Source organism: Lampris incognitus, chromosome 13 (assembly GCF_029633865.1).
Source record: "Lampris incognitus isolate fLamInc1 chromosome 13, fLamInc1.hap2, whole genome shotgun sequence".
Classification (NCBI taxonomy): Eukaryota; Metazoa; Chordata; class Actinopteri; order Lampriformes; family Lampridae; genus Lampris; species Lampris incognitus.
The window spans coordinates 15,030,903-15,052,884 of record NC_079223.1 but is presented as its reverse complement, the minus strand read 5'-3'; the positions used below and the strand labels follow the sequence as shown (position 1 = coordinate 15,052,884).

The 21,982-nt window shown below is 44.5% G+C and overlaps 1 protein-coding gene across 5 annotated transcripts in view; it reads left to right on the top strand.

The window, feature by feature from the left end:
* Nucleotides 1–21,982, top strand: part of ndst2a (N-deacetylase/N-sulfotransferase (heparan glucosaminyl) 2a) — a 152,419-nt gene that overhangs the window by 75,005 nt on the left and 55,432 nt on the right. For 3 of the 5 annotated variants that reach the window (XM_056291566.1, XM_056291565.1, XM_056291564.1), the window contains one exon: nt 9,573–9,690. The exons of the other annotated variants lie outside the window; for them this stretch is intronic. The gene's annotated coding sequence lies outside the window, so the exon portion shown is untranslated. The remainder of the gene's footprint in view (nt 1–9,572; nt 9,691–21,982) is intronic. 5 annotated transcript variants of the gene reach the window in all.

Below are 21,982 nucleotides of genomic sequence, written 5' to 3'. Positions count from 1 at the left end.
AAATACAATTTCAAGAGCAGAATTAATCACAGTCCCAGCTGGGAATCATCACAGTAGTTACAACAAAACATTTTCCCATGGCTGAGCTATGTTTTCTTACTGTTGTTTCATGCCTCCACAGCTATGTGGAAGCATGGAGGTGTTTTAGGAGAGATGGCAGTGGAGTTTTTAACTAGATTGTTTAACACAATCTTGGAAAGTGAGAGGATGCCTGAGGAGTGGAGAAGAAACATAGTAGTGTGGTGATACACAAATGAGGGTAGATTCACCAGGGGCTGCTGCTCCTTTAAGACGGACATTCAAGAGTGCTGACGTAGGCACTGCTTAGGGTTTCCAGGAGGAGCCATGTTTGCAGCAGCCTAGCGGTTAGCTGGTTGCCACGAGAGAAGGTGCTGTATCGGTGTTGTTTTGTGTGGCGAGTAAACGGAATCGACTCGACTCCATCTCTCTGTCTCCTCATTCCTGCACTCCCACAGTAGTACTGTTTTTCAAGAGTAAGGTTGATGTGCGGAGCTGTAGCAACTACAGAGGTATGAAGTTGATCAGCCACAGCATGAAGCTATGGGAAAGAGTAGTAGAAGCTAGGTTAAGAGAAGAGATGATGATTAGCGAGCAGCAGTATGGTTTCATGCCACGGAAGAGCACCACAGATGTGATGTTTGCTTTGAGAGTGTTGATAGAGAAGTATAAAGAAGGTCAGAAGGAGTTACATTGTCTTTGTGGTTTTAGAGAAAGCATATGACAGGGTGCCGAGAGAGGAGTTGTGGTATTCTTTGAGGAAGTCAGGAGTGGCAGAGAAGTATGTAAGATTGGTGCAGAATATGTATGAGGGCAGTGTGACAGTGGTGAGGTGTGCAGTTGGAATGACAGATGGGTTCAAAGTGGAGGTGGAATTACATCAAGGATCAGCTCTGAGCCCTTTCTTGTTTGCAGTGGTTATGGACAGATTGATGGACAAGATCAGACAGGAGTCTCTGTGGATTATGATGTTCGCGGATGACATTGTGATCTGTAGCAAGAGTAGGGAGCATGTTGAGGAGAGCCTTGAGAAGTGGAGAGAAGAGGAATGAAAGTCAATAGGAGCAAGATGGAATATATATGCATGAACGAGAGGGAGGACAGTGGAATGATGAGGATGCAAGGAGTAGAGGTGATAAATGTGGATGAGTGTAAATACTTGGGGTCAACTGTTCAAAGTAATGGGGAGTGCAGAAGAGTGCAGGCAGGGTGGAGTGGGTGGAGAAGAGTGTCAGGATTGATTTGCGACCGAAGGGTACCAGCGAGGGTGAAAGGGAAGGCTTACAAGATGGTAGTGAGACCAGCTGTGTTGTATGGTTTGGAGACAGTGGCACTGACGAAAAGACAGGAGATGGCGCTGGAGATGGCAGAGTTGAAGATTTTCAATTGGGAGTGACGAAGTAGGACAGGATTAGGAATGATAATATTAATTTATGAAGTTTCCTTTATTTAATCCCCTTGGGGAAATTCAGTTTCTGCAAATTAACCCCATCCTAGCTGTGATCTGTGTAGCTAGGACCAGTGGGCTGCCGCCTTCATGCTGCACCTGGGGACCAACTCCAGTTCTTTTCCCATTGCCTTGTCCCTGTTTGAGGGACAGCTCAGGTTGAACGGTTTGGAAACAAAGCAAGAGAGACAAGATTGAGCTGATTTGGACATGTGTGGAGGAGAGATGCTGATTATATTGGGAGAAGGATGCTGAATATTGAGGTGCCAGGCATGAGGAAAAGAGGAAGCCCAAAGTTGAGGTTTATGGATGTGGTGAGGGAAGACATGCAAGTGGCTGGCGTGACAGAAAACGCAGAGGACAGGAAGAGATGGAAACAGATGAGCAACCAAAACTAGTAGTAGTAGCAGTTGTTGTTCTTGTTGTTATTTCATTAAAGAAAGTCAGTAGCAGCCATTACCCTTCATTCATTTATATCAGGAAAATTACAATGGTTTAACACATTTAAAGTTTTTTTAATAAGGGCTTTGAAATTATGATAGCCTGATCTCTTGTCATTTCATGTCAAACTTGGTCACATTCATGTGAGGGTCCACCTTGGAGGCTGCACATCCACAGACTGACAGTCAACATTTTTTTTATTAAGTAGATTTTTCAGCTTGAACGTTGCATATTAACTTTCCGTATTTCCCGTTCAATCGAACCAGGCGCTGCGATAAAGTCTTATAGTGGCAGGAAAAACGCTGGTGCGTGTGTGTGTGAATTTCCCTTCTCTTAGTGGGTGTAATAAGGGTTGGTTTGTCTCCAAGTTCGAACACCAGAGAAGAAGAGATATGTACCCCTGGCAGAGATCTGCAATCTACTGAATGCACTCCTCTAGTTAGCAGTGTTAAAAAGATGTGACACATTACAAACACACACATACTGTTGTCTATTGTAATACCAAGGGTAATGAACCTCAAAAAGGAAGAAGATATTCAACCAGAGGAATCAATGTCTCAGTAATTACTGCTACTCTAGTGTCTGATCCTTCTCCTGCATCTCTTCTTTAATGTCAGACACTCCACACCCACCGCTGTTAAACCGGGACTTGGCGTTACATGTTTAACTACTGGCTCTGATGGATAATAGTTGTAGAAAAAACCCCTGGTTATGAGATACACAAGTGTCGACGTGTTCGGGCTTGGCCCAAAAATCAAGCACGTTTGATTTTATTGTGATGGCTACAACTGGTTGAAGACTTGATCAGTTAACAAGCAATTTAAATCCTAAACCCCTAAATGCATATTACAGCACACTTGTGCCAAGGTAGCTGTGTCCAAGCTGCATTCGTATGTGGCGGCATGGTGGCCCAGTGGTTAGTACTGTTGCCTCACAGCAAGAAGGTCCTGGGTTCGAACCCCAGGCCGTCCCAGGCCCTTGCTGTGTGGAGTTTGCATGTTCTCCCCGTGTCTGTGTGGGTTTCCTTCAGGTGCTCCAGTTAACTCCCACCATCAAAATGACATGCATGGGGCATCGGGGTAGCGTGGTGGTCTATTCAGTTGCCTACCAACATGGGGATCACCAGTTTGAATCCCCGTGCTACCTCTGGCTTGGTCGGGCGCCCCTACAGACACAATTGGCTGCGTCTGCGGGTGGGAAGCCAGATGTGGGTATGTATCCTGGTCGCTGCACTAGCGCCTCCTCTGGTTGGCTGGGGCGCCTGTTCAGGGGGAGGTGGGAACTTGGGGAATAGGGTGATCCTTCCACGCACTACGTACCCCTAGTGAAACGCCTCACTATCAGGTGAAAAGAAGTGGCTGGTGACTTCACATGTATCGGAGGAGGCATGTGGTAGTCTGCAGCCCTCCCTGGATCAGCAGAGGTGGTGGAGCAGCGATCGGGACGGCTCGGAAGAGTGGGGTAATTGGCCAATTGTAGTTGAGGAGAAAGGGGCGGGGCCCAAAAAAAGACATGCATATTAGGGTTAATACTCCTGACTGTGCTCCTGACCAAAGCAATGGAAAGAAGAACTGGAGTCGGTCCCCAGGCACTGCAGCTGCCCACTGCTCCTATACAATAGGATGGGTTAAATGCAGAGAACAAATTCATTGTAAGAATACAATTTGTAGTAAGAATACAGTGTCAGTTAATGTGGCTCTCATTCATTTTTTTTTCATTCTTTCTACCGATAACATTTTCAAGCCAGTTATGAATTACAAGTCCAACAAATCCATGACTTGTAAAGTGGTACGTTATCCTGTATTCTTTCAGCAAGACAGTGGTGCATGGCTACAAATACATTGTGTGTAATTATACTATGTTATTATCCCTCATGTGTTGAGCAAGTGAAAAATAGTTGTGCCCCCTCAGTCATTCCTCATGCCCGCCTGCCTAGTTAATCCTGCCGCTGGACCTGTTCAAAACCTTTGTAAAAATTTCATTTCTCGCTATCGCCGCTCCCTCTCTTCATTCACTCTCTACCTCGCTCGACCAACGCTGCTTTCTGTCGCTACCCACTCTGAGTCAACCATGCGCATGCGTGACTCACATCTACAGGTGAGTCAGATCGGCCAGTGACAGTATCAGAACCATAACATTATGTATTCGAGTGTGAATCTTGAAAGTAAATGAATAGTAGCCTGATCGCTATCATTTTATTTCAGATTTGGTGACATCCATGCAAGGGTGAATGTGACCAAATCTGAGAGGCTGCACATCCACAGACTGACTGGCAAAACATTTTTATTAGGTACTTTTTTTTTTTTAACTTGAGCGCTGCATATTAACATTTTCTCTTTTTTTCTCTAAATTTATTCCATATTTTTTCCCCTTTTCTCCCAATTTAGTGGCCAATCGCTCCCTAATTTAATTCAAACACCCACCCCCGTACTGCATGCGTTCGCCAACTGCGTCTCTCCGGTCGGCAGTCTCAGAAGAAGGAGACGCCTCCCCACTTTCGTGACAAGACGAATCCAGGCCGAACCACTGCTTTTTCTGACGCACACAGAGATGCATTCATGTGACGAACACAAGCCGACTCCGCCCCCCCTCCCGAAGACGGCATTGCCAATTATTGCTGCATCATCGAGCCCGGCCAGTCGGATCTGACGAGACCGGGGCACGAACCCCGGTCCCCAGTGGGCAACTGCATCGGCATATTAACATTTTCTTCCATATTTCCTGTTAATTGACTTGGGCTCTGCACCAAAGTCTTATAATTGCAGGAAAAACGTTGGTTTTTCTTTCCATGTGTGCGTTTATTTCACTTCTCTCGGTAGGCAATAAAAGGGGTGGTTTGTCATCAAGTTCGAACACCAGGGAAGGAGAGAGACATACACCTTGCAGAGATCTGCTCTTCTATGAGTGCACTCCTGTAGTTCTCACATTTTCTCTACTACAGGTCGATCCTTAAAGCTTTGCTGTAAAATGTGACTATCATCGCCTCAAGTCAAAGCTATTTGTTGTAAATCTTCATCCTTCAGTCATCACATAGTTTTTACAAATGTACATAAGTTGGGTATTAACTTTGTCTATTTAAAACATCCTAATAGTTGTCACATTGAAACCAAAGATGGCCGTAGTGCCTGTGACGTCGTCCATTGGTATATAAATGCCCTTTTTGAAGGCTAAAGTTTGGCGTTATGCTTTTCCCGCAACTTATCAGCTGTGGGAGTCAGAAATTCCAAATTTGGGCATCGGAGTGGACCATGCGTTGAGCAGGGGTGGGACCTGAATAGCAGACAGGTTTACATATCTATCAGTCAAGGCAGACACTCCTCCAAAGTGCCACTTTCAGAATAATAATTTTCAAAATAATCACCCTCACGCCGTGTGCTAGAGAAGAAATTAGCAACCGAGACTTCACATTCTTGTAGAAAAAAATGCTGAATTTGTATTGGAAGGTAGAAGTTGGGAATTCTCTCGCTGAAATAAACTGGACCCGAGGTTTTTTGGTTTGAGCCACCTTGTGGCCATGGTGGAACTGCAATTTAAAGCACTTCCACATTGCTTTCAGCTTCCTGTCCAGTTCGCTGCCACTTGAATGAAACAGAATTAGCCCATACTGCAGTCATTTCTTCGTAGGCTGCAGTGCCACCTGTCTTTCCATCAACACCTGTAGTTGGTACATAATCAATATGTCATCATATCAGTGTGACATATCAGAAACAATTGTAACATCTGTGCTGAGATCAGTGACGCTTTCTTAAGCAGTTATTAGATATCGATAAGCTGGCTGATATATGGTGCAGCCCTACTCGGCATCAGTCGTTGTTGATGTCTGCAAGTGACTGAAACAGTATGAACATAAGAGAATAGAGCGCTGGATGCCAGAGATGGAGAGAAATGGTAAAAAGAAGACGCGTAACCCATGAGAACGGCTCAGACGGCCGCTGAAGCAGCTGAGAGAAAAACTGTAGGATTTAGCTTTTTGAAGAGCAGCTGACAGATAAAAGTGAGCGAGGCCGTGACCCCCTCAGCTTATCTCCCTCTCTTCTTCTGCTCTCCCCTATTGTCTCCGTCTCTACTTATTCTATCCACTCTCATCTCTTTATCAGTGTGAAGGTATTAAGCGGTGTCCAGATAAGGACTGTAGCAGGCAGATTAGTTATGACACAGCTAGAGAGAGAGGGAGGGAGAGAGAGAGAGACTTTCTGATCTCCATCTATGGGATTCACCCTGTTTGCTGCTCTGTAATGGAAAACAGCATCTAATTAAACTGCTGATTTTAAAAGAACAGTGCTGCTCTGATCAGAGACAAATTAGAGACTTGAGAGAGACAGATGCTTTTTTTTTATATATCATTTACGGTACAGAACAATTCCACGTGAAGAATCTGGTTGACTACTGAATTTATTTTATGTCTGTTTGGTTCAGATATGCGCTCTGGCAACGTGTACATGAACATCATGACAGTAACACTCAATGAGCTGAACTGACGGAGAGGTACAGACAGAGGGAAAGACACTTGAATTCATACGTTAATATTCATGTTGACTGTGCATTGTTAATGCAAATGTGTGACTTTTGCCATGCCGATAATCCAAGTTGAATTAATCTGAGATAGAGAGAGAGTGATTTTGCAGAGGAGATGAGGAGAAGAGCAAGAGAGGATTGGAAAATACGAAATGGAGGTTTTTCTTTTGAATCTTTGAGCTCTCTGAAGGCAGAGAGTAGTGAGACGCCGGGGGGGGGGTGGTGGTGGTGTGTGTGTGTGTGTTGTGTGAAAGAAGAACTTAGGCTTGGGTGATTGGACGAAAATAATGGCAATTGGCTGAGTCCAATCAGCAGTTTTTTGTTTTGTTTTGTTTTTTGGGGGGGGGGGGTTGCGTGATTTTTGTCCTTTTATTTTGCTAATTCAATGGTCTGCCTCCTCGAGAGCTCAACTCAGTAAATAATGAACCTGTTAAGTGTAATTCAAAGCGTACGCGAATAGGAACTGGCAGTTGGAATTGGACCATATCCATGGAAGAAGAAGAAGAAGAAGAAAGCCTTTATTGTCATTGTATAGAATACAACAACATTAAGAGCACTGCTCCTGATCGGTGCATTGAAGACACAGGGAAATAAAATAAAAACAACCACAATATCCAAACAAGCCAATAACAGAGGTTCTAAAGTAATGAATAATACAATACAATAATACAATACAAACAACTTCATTAATCCCGCTAGGGGCAGTTTGTTTGGAGAAGCTTGTGAACATGAACCACAGAAACATGGTAAAGAATAAATAATAACACACCAGGAAGCTAAATGTGAATAAAATCTATAAAAGTACACAGTAAGAAACACAATAATATAAACTTGATAAAGACAATAAAATATCCAACATCCGTCCATAGGGTCAGTGGTTGTGTCAGGAAGGGCATCTGATGTAAAATTTTGCCAAATCATTATGCGGATTGACAAGACCATACCGGATCGGCCAAGGCCCGGGTTAACAGTGACCGCCATCGGTGCTGTGCCCTCACAGGGTGCCGATGGAAACCGTAAAATCCGCTGTGGCGACCCCTGAGAAACAGGGAACAAGCCGAAAGAGAAAGAAGAAGACACGGGAGGAAGAGTCAGTTCCATCTTCCTCCTCCCCCTCACTGTGTGTGTGCGTGCATGCATATGTGAGACACCTGTATGTCAAGATTGTAGTCACGAGTCAAGACTGGTGTTCGTAAAGTGTTCGTAACCAAGTTGAAGAGCAACATCATTCAATTTAATACACTAACATTAATCCATCATTTATCTATTATGTCCGTCCAGCCATCCATTTTCTGAACCCCTTATCCTGCTCTCAGGGTCATGGGGATGCTGGAGCCTATTCCAGCAGTCATTGGGCGGCAGGTGGGGGGGACACCCTGGACAGGCCGCCAGGCCATCACAGGGCTCACACACACACACACACACATTCATACCTAGGGTCAATTTAGTATGGCCAATTCACCTGACTTACATGTCTTTGCACTGTGGGAGGAAACTGGAGCACCCGGAGGAAACCCATGCAGGCTTGGGGAGAACATGCAAACTCCACACAGAGGACGACCCGGGATGACACACCAAGGTTGGACAACCCCGGGGCTCAAACACAGGACCTTCTTGCTGTGAGGCGACCGCGCTAACCACTGCGCCACTGTGCCGCCTAATCTATTATGGGATGTATGATAATTGCTGACATAGCTAACACTGGTCAACGCTCTGCCCAGAGCTAACATCCGTTACACAGTCTTTGATGGGCTCAGATTCACTGTCCTTCTGTGTACGAACAGACCTGCCTCCATCTCCAATACACTTCCAATGGAACAGCTGATTATGACCCCTCGCAGGCCGGATCCACACTGCTGTAGCAAAACATGTGAACTTCAATTTCAGATGGACCCAGAGTAAAGAAGAATGACCGCCGTTAGATGAATCCATGCCAGGATTTGTTGTTGTACATTAGTGAATTCGGATTCATAGATTTGTCGCGGCCTTCATTGGCTTTGCGGTTTAAATTCCAGACCACGTTCACGTCCAGCCTCCACCTTTCCTACTATACATTTATCTGGGGGGGAGCGAGGGGTAAAAAACTGTGATGGTCTTAAAATTTGTTTTCTAAAGATGACTGTATGCGGCAGTTTTTCTTGTCGCCGCGGTGGTGTTGATGCCCCGTCCCTCGGGATGGAGTGTGCAGTTAGTTTGGTTTTGCAGCATCAAACCATTGGACTTGGTCAGCGTGTGTGTGGCGCTGCAGGCAAACTGCTTTTTATTCAATAAAACAGGAAGGCAAGTGCCTGCAAGTCACATTCACACTGTTAAAAGCAGTATGGCGTGGCGGCGCCTTGAAGCAAGCTGTTAGGTGACAACCACGTGCAGCACGCCGGCAGACTCCGAGGTTTCCATGCTGTCATTACATGGACTACCTTGAATCACAGTTTGGTTTCCCTGTTTTTTGTTTTTTTTTTGGACTCCCCCCCCCCTTTTTTTTTTTTCCCAGTTGTATCCAGCCAATTACCCGCTCGTTGCTCCACCCCCTCTGCTGAACCGGGGAGGGCTGCAGACTACCCCATGCCTCCTCCGATACATGTGGAGTCACCATCCGCTCTTCACCTGACAGTGAGGAGTTTCACCAGGGGGACGTAGCGCGTGGGAGAATCACGCTATTCCCCCCAGTCCCCCCCCCGAACAGGCACCCCGACCGACCAGAGGAGGCGCTAGTGCAGCGACCAGGACACATGCCCACATCCCACCCGCAGACATGACCAATTTTGCCTGTAGGGATGCCCCACCAAGCTGGAGGTAACACGGGGATTTGAACCAACCATCCCTGTGTTGATAGGCAACGGAATAGACCGCCACGCCACCCGGACGCCCCTTAAATTGACAGTCTAACCAATTTCCATAAAGGGGGATTCAATTTTCCCTAACCAGTCACTAGTGACCAATGTATCTAAGTCAACACTGATGTTTGTGTGTGTGTCCATGAAGAGTTTTGTTTTCCTTCACCACAGTGCAGTGAAAAATACATCCAACGTACACACACACACACACACTCATGGACACACACATATTGGGAAAGTGCCATCTAGGAGGCAACATGTGTGACCAGTCTGAGCTAATATTTGCGAATGTTTTTTGCTTTTTCTCTTGGATATAGTATCAGCCTGGCTGGCCTTGACTGTCTCTCTGTCCCCGCTGTCGGTCCACAGACACACACCCGGACAGACACACACACACTTCGAGGGTGACGAGACAAGACCCACTCAGTTGACCAGGTGAGAAGCTGGAGTGTATTCAGTAATGCTGTGGGGCCGGGGGGGGGGGTTGCTTAGCAGGTCGACGTTAAAAACAGTTGATTCAACCAGTTGTGAACTATTTTGGAGTATTTTAAAGTGGACTTTAGGCCCTGGTGGGTTCAGCACTGCTCTGATTCATATCTCAACCTGAAACTAAGAGTCCCTTTCACTCAGCATGCTCTTATCTCTTACAATAACACTTCACGTTGATGGAGCTGGATGACATTTGAAACACACACACACACACACACGCTCTGCCTTCCGTTATCTTACCTTTTTAATTGAAAACATGGAGGTATCATTCAATTAGGTTTTAATTGAATTTCGAACAGCTCGTGACTGGGAGGCGTTGAATGTAATGAGCCGGGCCGGATAAATGTGGTTTTTCTAGAAGTCTGCAGCAGAAACAAAATGGCTTCCAGCTCTGGAACGCACATGGACGGACCCACCGCTGGTGAGATGGGTTTAAAGGCTGCATCCACAAAATGGGGACCTTAATGACTCCAGGTTTCGAGAACCGGGGTCCTTGTTGTGTGTTTGGTGTGTGTGTGTGTCTTTGTGTTTCTGTACTAGTGTTTGTGTGAGAGAGACACTGGGTGTGATGGGGTCAGACATGTAAAATTACACTATGCGGCATTTGTCCACTGTCCTCTTGTCTGCTAGGATAAACAGAAGTGCCTCCATGACACACACACACACACACACACACACACAGGCACAGGTACAGGTGAACACATACCCAAGGCTCAGCGTTTTAGGTTTTTACCGATTTTCACCAAAAAATACCCATATTTTTAAACTGATTTTCACCCGGATTTTATGTTTCCGCGGATCCAAAAGTTGTTCCTGTTCATGTGAGGTTATATAACAGTGCCCTCTTGTGGCGAAATTCGGCATGCTGGATGGCTTTGAAAAATAAAAACCAAAAAAGCTGAGCCTTGCACATACCCCCATACTGCCACGTTGTTGTGTCTTCCTACAGGGGGTGTTTGGATAACTGTATATCACTTCAAACCAACCTCATCTGGTTTCAGCAGCCACACAGCTCGTGGACTCTGCATCTCGGGAACAGGAGGCCTCCAGAAAGCCTCGTGTCATACTGACCTATCTCCACCTGCCCTTCGCTGTTGTTCCTATCACTTAAGTCGCGTATCTGTTCCACACGAATCCCCCCCCCCGACCCCAATCCTGCAGGGCTGCCGCCTTACTGCCGCCTCATAAAATGGCTGTCAGTCAGACGGGGCCCTCCGACCTCATCAGCTTCAGAGAATCCCCTGTCCTTTACACACGACGCAGGCTGGTTTTGATTTCAGCGGGTAATCTTCAGTGAAAGGAAGCCAAGATTCACCCATTGTGAAAATATGCGAACTATGACGTTTATTCTTTAAACCTCGACCGTAGATTTTCTCATGATCCCACAACACTCTAATTATGTTCCTCATAGACATCTCCTGAAACCAGTTTCACAAGTTGACTAAATGAAATAGTATCCATTGTGTTTTGTTTTTTTTGTTTTTGTTTTTTTTGGTACCAGAAGGGAGACATTTTAGCCACAATCCAAACCCCCATCTGCAGTAGATTATGGTTGCTTGTTAAATGTTTGCAGTGTAGTTTGTGATTATTTTTAGCCGTTTATCTCCGACATACAAACTATCCGGCGTCATGTTGTTCTGTATGGAGCCCATCCATTAATACCAACCTCCACTCTTTAGACAGCAACTCGGCTGCTGTTTTGGTGGGCAGTTTTGTGTGTGTGTGTGTGTGTGTGTGTGTGTGTGTGTGTGTTGTATGTGGTCTGTGTGCGCGTGTGTCAAGTCCATTTTATTTTTATAGCCCATTATCACAAATAACAAATTTGCCCCAGGGGGCTTTACAGCAACACAACATCCTGTTCTTAGACCCTCGCATCGGATAAGGAAAAACTCCCTAAAAAAAAAAAACCCTTTAACGGGGAGAAAAAAGTAGGAAGAAACCTCAGGGAGGAGGGATCTCTCTCCCAAGATGGACAATGTGCAATGGATGTTGTGTTTACACAAGTTACACAACACAACATTGAAAGAGGATAACAGAATTATAACGGAATTATAAGATATATGAAGAATATGAGGAGGACGCCAAGCAGTGTCCAGATGCCACCGGAACAGCCCAGGACCTGAGCCCTGCGACCACCATCACCATGTAGACCTGACAGGACAGGCTACACATGTACACAGGGGAGACTCACATCACACCTTTCACATACACGTAGTTGCAGACTAATCGTTCATCTGTGGTTGTAGCACTGTGCAGTAATAAAGCAGTGGCAATGCATCTACAGCAGATATGCAACTGGCGGCACTGTGGTTCCAGCATACGTTTGTTGGCACAGTCGTTTTCTACGTCATGCCATGTTAACTTGGCAGAATTTAAGGTATTTAGGGCAGGAAAGACTCCCGCTACCCCTGTGTTTCAGTTTAACAAGTGACCATGTTCACTGGTGGCTTTAGTGATGGCAGCTGCTGAAAACACAAACACAACACACAGTGCCCTCCTAAATCCCTTTACTTTTATTTTAATCAATTTTGAATACACACTCATCTGTGTTTAATATCTATACTAACCATTTTTGTAAGATAAGTTGTGCTCAGCAAGACTCATTCACCTCTCGTAACATTTCTTATAATGTGGGAAATAAACCACAGCCGACAGTGCAGCTTTATTTTATACCCTTATCCTCAATCGTGTCTTTGTGTACATTGTGTCTTTGTGGATTTGGAGAAAGCATATGACAGGGTGCCGAGAGAGGAGGTGTGGTATTGTATGAGGAAGTCAGGAGTTGCATAGAAGTATGTAGGAGTGGTGCAGGATATGTATGAGGGAAGTGTGAAAGTGGTGAGGTGTGCGGTTGGAAAGACAGATGGGTTCAAGGTGGAGGTGGGATTACGTCAAGGATCGGCTCTGAGCCCTTTCTTGTTTGCGATGGTGATGGACAGGTTGACGGACGAGATCAGGCCGGAGTCTCCGTGGATTATGATATTTGCGGATGACGTGATTTGTACTGAGAGTAGGGTGCAGGTTGAGGAGAGCGTGGAGAGGTGGAGGTATGCACTGGAGAGAAGAGGAAGGAAAGTCAGTAGGAGCAAGACAGAATACATATATTTGAAGGAGAGGGAGGACAGTGGAATGGTCAGGATGCAAGGAGTAGAGGGGATGAAGGTGTATGAGTTTAAATACTTGGGATCAACTGTCTGAAGTAATGGGAAGTGCAGAAGAGAGGCAAAGAAGAGAGCGCAGGCAGATTGGAGTGTCAGGAGTGATTTGCGGAGGTGGAGCTGGAGGTGGCAGAGTTGAAGATCCTAAGATTTTCATTGGAAGTGACGAAGAAGGACAGGATTAGGAACGAGTATATTAGAGGGACAGCTCAGGTTGGACAGTTTGGAGACAAAGCAAGAGAGGCAAGATTGAGATGGCTTGGACATGTGTGGAGGAGAGATGCTGGGTATAGTGGCAGAAGGATGCTGACTATGGAGCTGCCAAGGGAGAGGAAAAGAGGAAGGCCAAAGAGGAGGTTTATGGATGTGGTGAGGGAGGACATGCAGGTGGCTGGTGTGACAGAGGAAGATGCAGAGGACAGGAAGAAATGGAAACGGTTGATCCACTGTGGTGACCCCTAACGGGAGCAGCCAGAAGTAATAGTAGTAGTAGATCCTCAATCGGAAAGTGACCCATATTCAATCATTTAACCTGTAATGTTATAATGTCAAATTCCTTATTAGATGCTAGCTGCTCTGCTAATCTGTTTTTCCCCCAAATTAAAAGTAACTTCAAGAAATGTGAATGCTTCTTGCTGGCCACACCGTGTAATTGACATAATGTAGGAAAAAAAGGACCAGACGAATATATACTGTATTGAATATTCAATTTAAGACAATTTAAGGCTTTTAGGCTTTTCAACAGCTGCCGTCACCATGACAACCACGGATGCTCTCGGCTGAAAGTCACCAGAACACAGTCACTGGTTAAACCGAAACACCTGCAAGAAAGCAGTCGTGTTGTTACTGCAGTCAAACAGCATCTCCAGCTCAGACAAGCTTGCTGGGGGTTTAGTCCAATCAGATTACGGTTCATTTGTAAACAGCCTGTCAGAGCCAGTCGAAGGAATAGTTGATGAATACTAAAATGCAGCAGTCGTGAATGCCCTATGGGAGAGGAAACAAGAAAAGACATTAGTCATACATCTGAGGAAGAGAAGGATACGACACTGAAACAAGATAACAAAATTATATATAAGGTGTATAAAGAAGGTGATGAGGAGGGTGCCAAGCAGTGTCCAGGTTGGGAGGAGGACAGACTACACGTGCACACAGGGGAGATTCACATCACACCATTCACATGTGAGAAGAGACAGGAAAAGACATCATTCAGAGAGAGAAAAGACATGAGAGAGAAGAGAACAGATTGCAATAGTCAATAATCTATATAATCTGGTCAGCAGAACAGTGCTTGGTAAATTCATTGAGACAGAAACTGACCTGCCATGTAGTCCAGGTCGTGAAGTACTGAATTTAAGGAACCAACTGTAGGTTAAGGCCAAAAGATGAGTTTTAAGTTTGGATTTAAAGGACTCAACAGACTGATTGTCTGATGGCAGCAGGCAGGTTATTCCACAAGAGCGGGACCCAATAGGAAAAGGCCCTGCCACCAGCTTACTCCTTTTTAACTTTGGGTACACACAGGAGCCCTGTATGTTGAGAGCGAAGAGCTCGAGGTGGAATGTATGGTTTAAGGAGATCCGACAGCCCATTTAGGATTTTATAAGTCAGCAGAAGCATCTTGAAATCTGATCTAACATGGATAGGAAGCCAATGAAGGGAGGTAAGAATTGGTGTAATATGGTCAAATTTGATAGATTTAGTTAGGATTCTAGCTGCAGTATTTTTAACCATCTGAAGACTTTTAGTACTAGCATGTGGCAGACCTGAAAACAGAACATTACAGTAATCAAGCCTGGATGAAACAAATGCATGTCTTAGAGTCTCTGTGTCAGCCTTGGACAGAAAAGACCGAATTTTAGCTATTTTACATTAGTCTTGGTGATTTCTTTAACGTGCTTATCAAAGGAAAGGCTGGGATCATACATAACAAAAATGGTTGCCACTCCCTCTCTTCATACAATCTCTAGCTCGCTTGACCAATGCTGCTCTCCATCGCGGCCCGGTCTGAGTCAACCGTGTGCATATGCGACTCGCATCTACGGTTGGGTTAGATCAGGCTTGCCTGAATTCAGACAGAAATGTCAACTGTTACACTCCATTTCCACCTTCAGTCTGACATTGCCTCCACTCGAACTGATTTCTGTGGGGGAGGAGGATTTGATTTTCCCTAACCAATCACTAGAGACCAACGTATCTGCCTGAATTTAATGTCTTTTTAAGTTGACACTGATGCGTAGCCATGCCAACACACTGGTTTTTCTTGGGTTTTAAGAGGTGAGCAAAGTGAAAACAAACTACGATGTGGGGCGACATTGAGAAGGCATGCCGTCTCACACTTGACAACAGCTTGAGAATGCCATTAGTCCCCCCAAGGCTCTCATTGGATAATCATTTTTTTCAGCCAAGAAACCTTTGTTTCATGTCATGATGCCAGACCAGAAGAATCAGTCAATTCGGGGGAGTTGGTGGATTCAAAGATCTGGACCCAGGCAGTGATCAGGCAGGGACAATGTCAAAATCAAAACGTTATGTATTCGGGTATGAGTCTTGAAAGTAAACGAGGAGTCGATCGTATTTTGCGAGCCGGCAAATCATTCACTTTATATCTCAGCACAGGAGAAGTGGAGGAACACTGGATGAGCCAACATTAATTCACCTTACTCACCTTGCTGCCACGCAGAAGTGCCGTAGTCTCCGATGTTAAAACTCCGCTATAAAAATACAATTTCAAGAGTAGGATTAATCACAGTCCCAGCTGGAAATCATCTCAGTAGCTGCAATAAAACAGTTCCCATGGCTGAGCTATGTTTTCCTACCGTTGTTTTATGAATGAAAGTCAGTTAGCAGAGCAGCCATTTGCTTTGATTCATTTTACATCATGAAAACCACGACAGTCAAAACACATTTGAAGTCTTTTGATAAGGGCTTTTAGCCTGATTTCTGTCATTTCATGTCAGAGTTGGTCGCTTTTGTGCAAGGGTCTGCCTAGGAGGCTGCACACCCACAGACTGACAGGCAAAACGTTTTTATTAAGTAGGTTTTTTTTTTTAGCTTGAGTGCTGCATATTAGCATTTTTTCCCCCATATTTCCTGTTCAGTTGACTTGGGTGTTGTACAAAAGTCTTATAATGGTGCAGGAAAAACACGGATTTTTCTGTCCATGTGTGCGTTTATTTCACTTCTCCCGGTAGGCAAAAAAAGGGGTGGTTTGTCGTCAAGTTCGGAGAAAGAAAGAGATGTACACCTGGCAGAGATCTGCAATATACTGAGTAAAATGCGACTATCACAGTGTCACCTCAAGTCAAGTCGATTTTATTTGTATAGCCCAATATCGCAGATTACAAATGGCCTCAAGGGGCTTTACAGCAAGCAACACAAAGTTGTAAATCTGCATCCTTCAATCATCACATAATCTTTACAAATATACACAAGTTGGGTATTAACTTTTTTCTACTTAAAACATCCTAATAGTTGTCACATTGAAACCACAGATTATTAAAAAAAAAAAAGAAGATGGGACGTAGTGCCTGTGATGTCATCCATTGGTATCTGAACAGCCATTTTGAAGGCTAAACGTTTTCACTAAGTGGATTTTTTTTTTGCTTGAGTGCTGCATATTAACAATTTAATATGCACCACTGGTTTTTCTGTCTGTGTGTGCGTCTATTTCCCTTCTCCTGGTAGGCAAAAAAGGGGTGGCTTGTCGCCAAGTTTGAACACCTGAGAAGGGGAGATGCATACATCTGGTGGAGATCTGCACTCTTCTGAGGGCACTCCTCTAGTTTTCAGTGTTGTGTGTTGTGTTGTGCTTGTTGTCAGCTCTGGCCTCAGTCTTCAGGAGACATTAGCTGCCTTGCTGAACAGCTTTGTGTTTTGGTTGAATAACTCGGTGTTGGGGCCCGACTGTCTGCTCCGCTCTCGTTCTGTTTGGCTGGAACGAGTACGAAGCCGTTAAAACTTTTTTCTTTTTAACAGAAGACTTATTTGTGATAGCTGGATGTAGTGCATTCTATCTGACAGTATTCACCGAAGCGACCCACAAATACACACACACACACACACACACACACACACACACACACACACACACACACACACACACACACACACACACACACACACACACACACACACACACCATCATCAGCAGTCACTTGAAGCGAGTATGACTGTCCTCTCCGTTGGGGTGTCTGCTTGTGGGTCTTCAGAGGCTGACGATCCACAATCCACATACTTTGGTGCAGTGTGGACAGGGGAAAGCAGTGGTGGTGGTGGTTACACACACACACTCACACACACACACACACACACACACACACACAACACACACACAACACGTGTAGTATTAGTTCAAGTTCATGTAGTGTTAGTAGTCAGATGCACAACAATACAGCGTGGCAGCAATGAAATGCTGAGGCATCAGTTCAGCATCAAAAAAGCTAAAGAATATGACATAAGTTAAGCTAAAACTAAAAAAAACAAAACTACAAATTAACAGTGTAAAATTATAAGATAACAGTATTTGCAGCTCAGCATGATAAATTAAAAACTAAAACTAAAGATATACAGTGTTGAGAGGCTGTAAAAAAAACTTAAAATTAAATTAAAATCACATTAAAATCTGAAATGTTACAATTGACCGTGGAAATGTAACAGTATTTAGAAACTATGTAATTGTAATTAACACACAAAAAGGGGATTCAGTTCATCTGGATACAACGTTTATTGAGAGAAACGTTGTATCACTTGTCTAAGCGGCCTCTTCAGTCTCAGCTGACTGCCTGCGGCGTTACCACCCTTATCAACAATACAGTCGCACAATGACCGAAACCAAGGACCAGTTTCATGTGCAGATAGGCGTGACCAATAACTAGCATTACAACGACCGTGTGTACTATTCACAGAGGATTTGGGAATGGTTGCAATCACAGCAAAATGTTGACAGATGTACTACCCCCCCCCCAAGTTCAGGGATGGTCGTTTCCTCGTCACATAGATGGCCTCTTTGACTCCCCGTTGAGACCAGCGTTCCTCCCTATCAAGGATGTGCACATCCTCATCCCTGAAAGAGTGGCCACTGGCCTGTAGATGGTTGAAGACTGCGGAGTCCCAACATGTCAGGCCAGGACACTCAGGTTCATCTGAACCTTATATGAGCCTCGCTCTTCACTTTATAGACCACAGACTGGAATCTTCAGAGCAAACACCTCCAAACGGCGTACTTTCCTGAAGACCATAAAGGCGAAGTTATCGCCCCAGGAATGATTGAAGCCCTGGCCTTCTTGGGGGCTGAGGGAAGACAGACAAGTACGTATCACAACTGATAGCGGGTCAAACATAGTGAAGGCCACTTCACTCAAAAAATGGACACGGCTCCAGTGTTTTGGATATCAACTACACACAGCTATTGGTAAGTTGTAGAAAAGAAGTTGTTTGAAGTTGTAGAAAATAATTTTAAAAAGAATGAAATAAATTACGTTCTTTATCATTCTAGTCCTTTGTGGTTAAAAGTTAGTGATTACAAGCATGATGAAGCTCTATTTGAAACTGAAATACAGCAATACTGATTTGAATATTGAATGTTTTTTTAACGTTGTGGATTTAGTAAGATATTTTCTGTCATATTTTCTCTTTGCTCAGAAATATTTTGATTTCACATCTCTGTTTCCTTTCCCTTTCTTCCTCAGAGAGAGTGTGGGGAGAATGAGAGATTGGGACAAGCCGCTGGGCTGTGTAAAAAGTTGTGGCTGCCTTCTCCTTCTGCTGGAAAAAGAAGAGAGACCTGCCAACTGCTCAGGAAGAGCTTAACTAAACACCGCACAAGCTGGTGACAGAGCCACTTACCAGGTGGGGCTCACGTCAGAAGATGGTGGCAAGGGTGGTGGAGCAACACAAGGGCATCTCTCAGCTAGTCACTGCTGACGAAAAAACAGGCACTTGGTGCCCTACATGGATGTGTCGATTACCGAGGCCTTAAAGCCAATTCGCTGTCTGGTGAATTATACGTGAGCGTGTCCTACCTTCAGTCTGTGCTGCACCTCTTCAGAACAAAGGTCCTGAAATCCTCTTTTGATAACACACAGCTCACAAAGGACGTAAAGACCATGGTCATGGAATAGCTGAATGAGAAGTATGATGACCAGATAACAGATGACTTGCTTGATATGGCATCCTTGGTCGATCCATGCTTCCGAGACCCAATATATCAAGCCAGACAAGACTGAGGCCATCAAAACGAGAGTGGTGTCTGAGATTATATGGTGGGAGACCAAGGAGGCCCATCCACCTCTAGCTTGGTCAGGCGTCCCTACAGACACAATTGGCCGTGTCTGCAGGTGGGAAGTCGGATGTGGGTATGTGGTCCTGGTTGCTGCACCAGTGCCTCCTGTGGTCGGTCGGTGTTATCGGAACTGCCGGTCTGCATGGGCTAGCAGTTAGCTTAGCCTGCTCCGCTTCCACATCCTGTCACACCACCCTCGGTGTTACCTCCTCGGATGCAGCTCCGGGCATGGCCGCGGTCCCTGGGCCCACAGCACAGCAGACCAAGCTCTCCCAGCCAACAAATGACAAAAATTTAGACGCAGACGTGGACAAAGACACTGCATCAACGGTACTGGGTGAGGCTGCCACAAATATGAATTCGCGCCGCCATCTTCCCACACCGGTACTGGGTGAGGCCACTGCGAACGTGAATTCACGCCACCATCTTCCCATACCGGAAGCGGATAGAAGAAGCAGAGGAAGTCACTTGGCAACTTTTTTGAGAAGCCATGCTGCAGCAACACAGGACTCACTGGTATGCAGTCATTGGAGGGGTAGCTGGAGAACTACCTCATGGCTCCAGATCCAGACAGTGGAACAGAACCCCTGGATCGGTGGAAGATGCATTAGAGAAACTTTCCTAGAGTGAGCCAATGAGCAAAGCACTACTTGTGTATCCCTGCCACCAGCTCCCCCTTTGGGAGGATTTTAGCACAGGAGGGAACATTGTGACCTGTCACAGGGCAGCTTTAAAACCTGAGACTGTAGACAGACTTATCTTTCTTGCCCGTAACTTAGGGTAATGGCTTTGCATGTTTAAAACTTGTACAGAAAATACTGACCACAGCTGAGATTTTCCTTTTGTGTATTGATTTTGTTTACATTGGCAGCTAAAACACTCACAACATGTTTTAAACTGTCTGTACAAAGGGGTTTGACACGCTACTGACCAACATTAAGATTTCTTTGTCTCTTTGTTTTATTTATTGACATAATCCTTTAAAACTCTTAAACATTGCGGTCTGAGCCATTTTAAGTTGCATGTGTGCCGTACACAGAAGCTCTTATTTTTCTATTAAGATATTTATTTTGTTGAGGAAAATATACTGAAAAATTAATTTTATGCATATATGTTGAAAAAAGATTTTATCATTGTAATTTTTTTTTTAATGTTCTGCCTCAGATTTGTGTTTGTCATGTTCTGACAAGAAAGAATATTTTAAAACCACAGTTAATCATTTGGTTCCTTTAATTTTCACTCAGGAGCAAAAGTTGCTCACATTTCTAAAAACCCTGTTTTCACTTTGTTATTGTGGGTTATTGAGTGTAGATCGATGGGCAAAAGTGGCAATTTCATCCATTTAAGATTAAATCTACAACACTGAAGTGGGCAAAAATTGAAGGGGTCTGAACACTTTCTGAAGCCACTGTATGTGGGAAAGCAGAAAGTGAACAGTGCAGAATAAAGTGAAGCGTGTGTATTTAGAGAGAGAGAGAGAGAGAGAGAGAGAGAGAGAGAGAGAGAGAGAGAGAGAAATCTTTATTTGTCCAAATGTATACAGAACTTAGTGTTCTTTCCGTCCTTCAGACGAGAAGTTAAACTGAGATCCTGACTCACTGAGGTCATTAAAGATCTCATGGCACTTATCACGAACAGTAGGGGTTCCCGCAGTGTCCTGGCAAAACTCCCAGCCTGGGGTCGTCCGGGTGGTTTGGCTGTCTATTCCATTGCCTACCAACATGGGATCGCCGGTTCGAATCCCCGTGTTACTTCCGGTTTGGTCTAGCGTCCCTACAGACACAATAGGCCGTGTCTGCGGGTGGGAAGCTGGATTTGGGTATGTGTCCCGGTCGCTGCACTAGTGCCTCCTCTGGTCGGGCGTGGTGCCTGTTTGGGGGGGGGACTGGGGGGAATAGCGTGATCCTCCGATGTGCTACGTCCCCCTGGTGAAACTCCTCACTGTCAGGTGAAAAGAAGCGTCTGGCGACTCCACATGTATCGGAGGAGACGTGTGATAGTCTGCAGCCCTCCCCGGATCGGCCGAGGGGGTGGAGCAGTGGCCGGGACGGCTCAGAAGAGTGGGATAATTGGACGGATGCAATTGGGGAGAAAATTGGGGGTGGGGGGGTGGAGCCTTAAAATGGTATTATCTAATAGCAAGGTTATAATATGGTGATATTTGGAGAAAAAAAATAACGCAATATATTTCAGTGTGAAAATATTGTTGAGATTATTATTATTATTATTATTAACTGCTAACATTAAGATAGCCTTTTTTGGAGGATGTCCCCATGTTAAAATTGTTTGCCACGACAGGTTTGACATTTCATCTCTTCCTGTCTGTCTCCTGTCTTACTCTGGCCTCCTTTAGGTCCTCACATAGATGCGGGCGTTCTGCGTGCTCAGAAGAAGTTTATTCAGATGGCTAAAGAAAAAAGGAAAGATTTCGCAAAGGAGTATGAACCATAACAACAACCATTACATTTGTAAAATGACAAAGAACAGATCAGTAAAAACAGTATTCATGTGGAACTGGTACATTATATAGATATAATATAATGTAATGATATTATATAGATATAATGTAATAATATAATATTATATAGATATAATATAATGTAATAATATAATATTATATAGCTATAATGTAATATGATATTATATAGATATAATATAATTTAATATTATATAGATATAATGTAATAATACAATATTACATGGATAGAATATAATGTAATAATATAATACTGAAAGAACCATAGGAAGTTAGGGAATATGTACACTTTAACAAAATAAAGAAGTCAATAGCAGATAG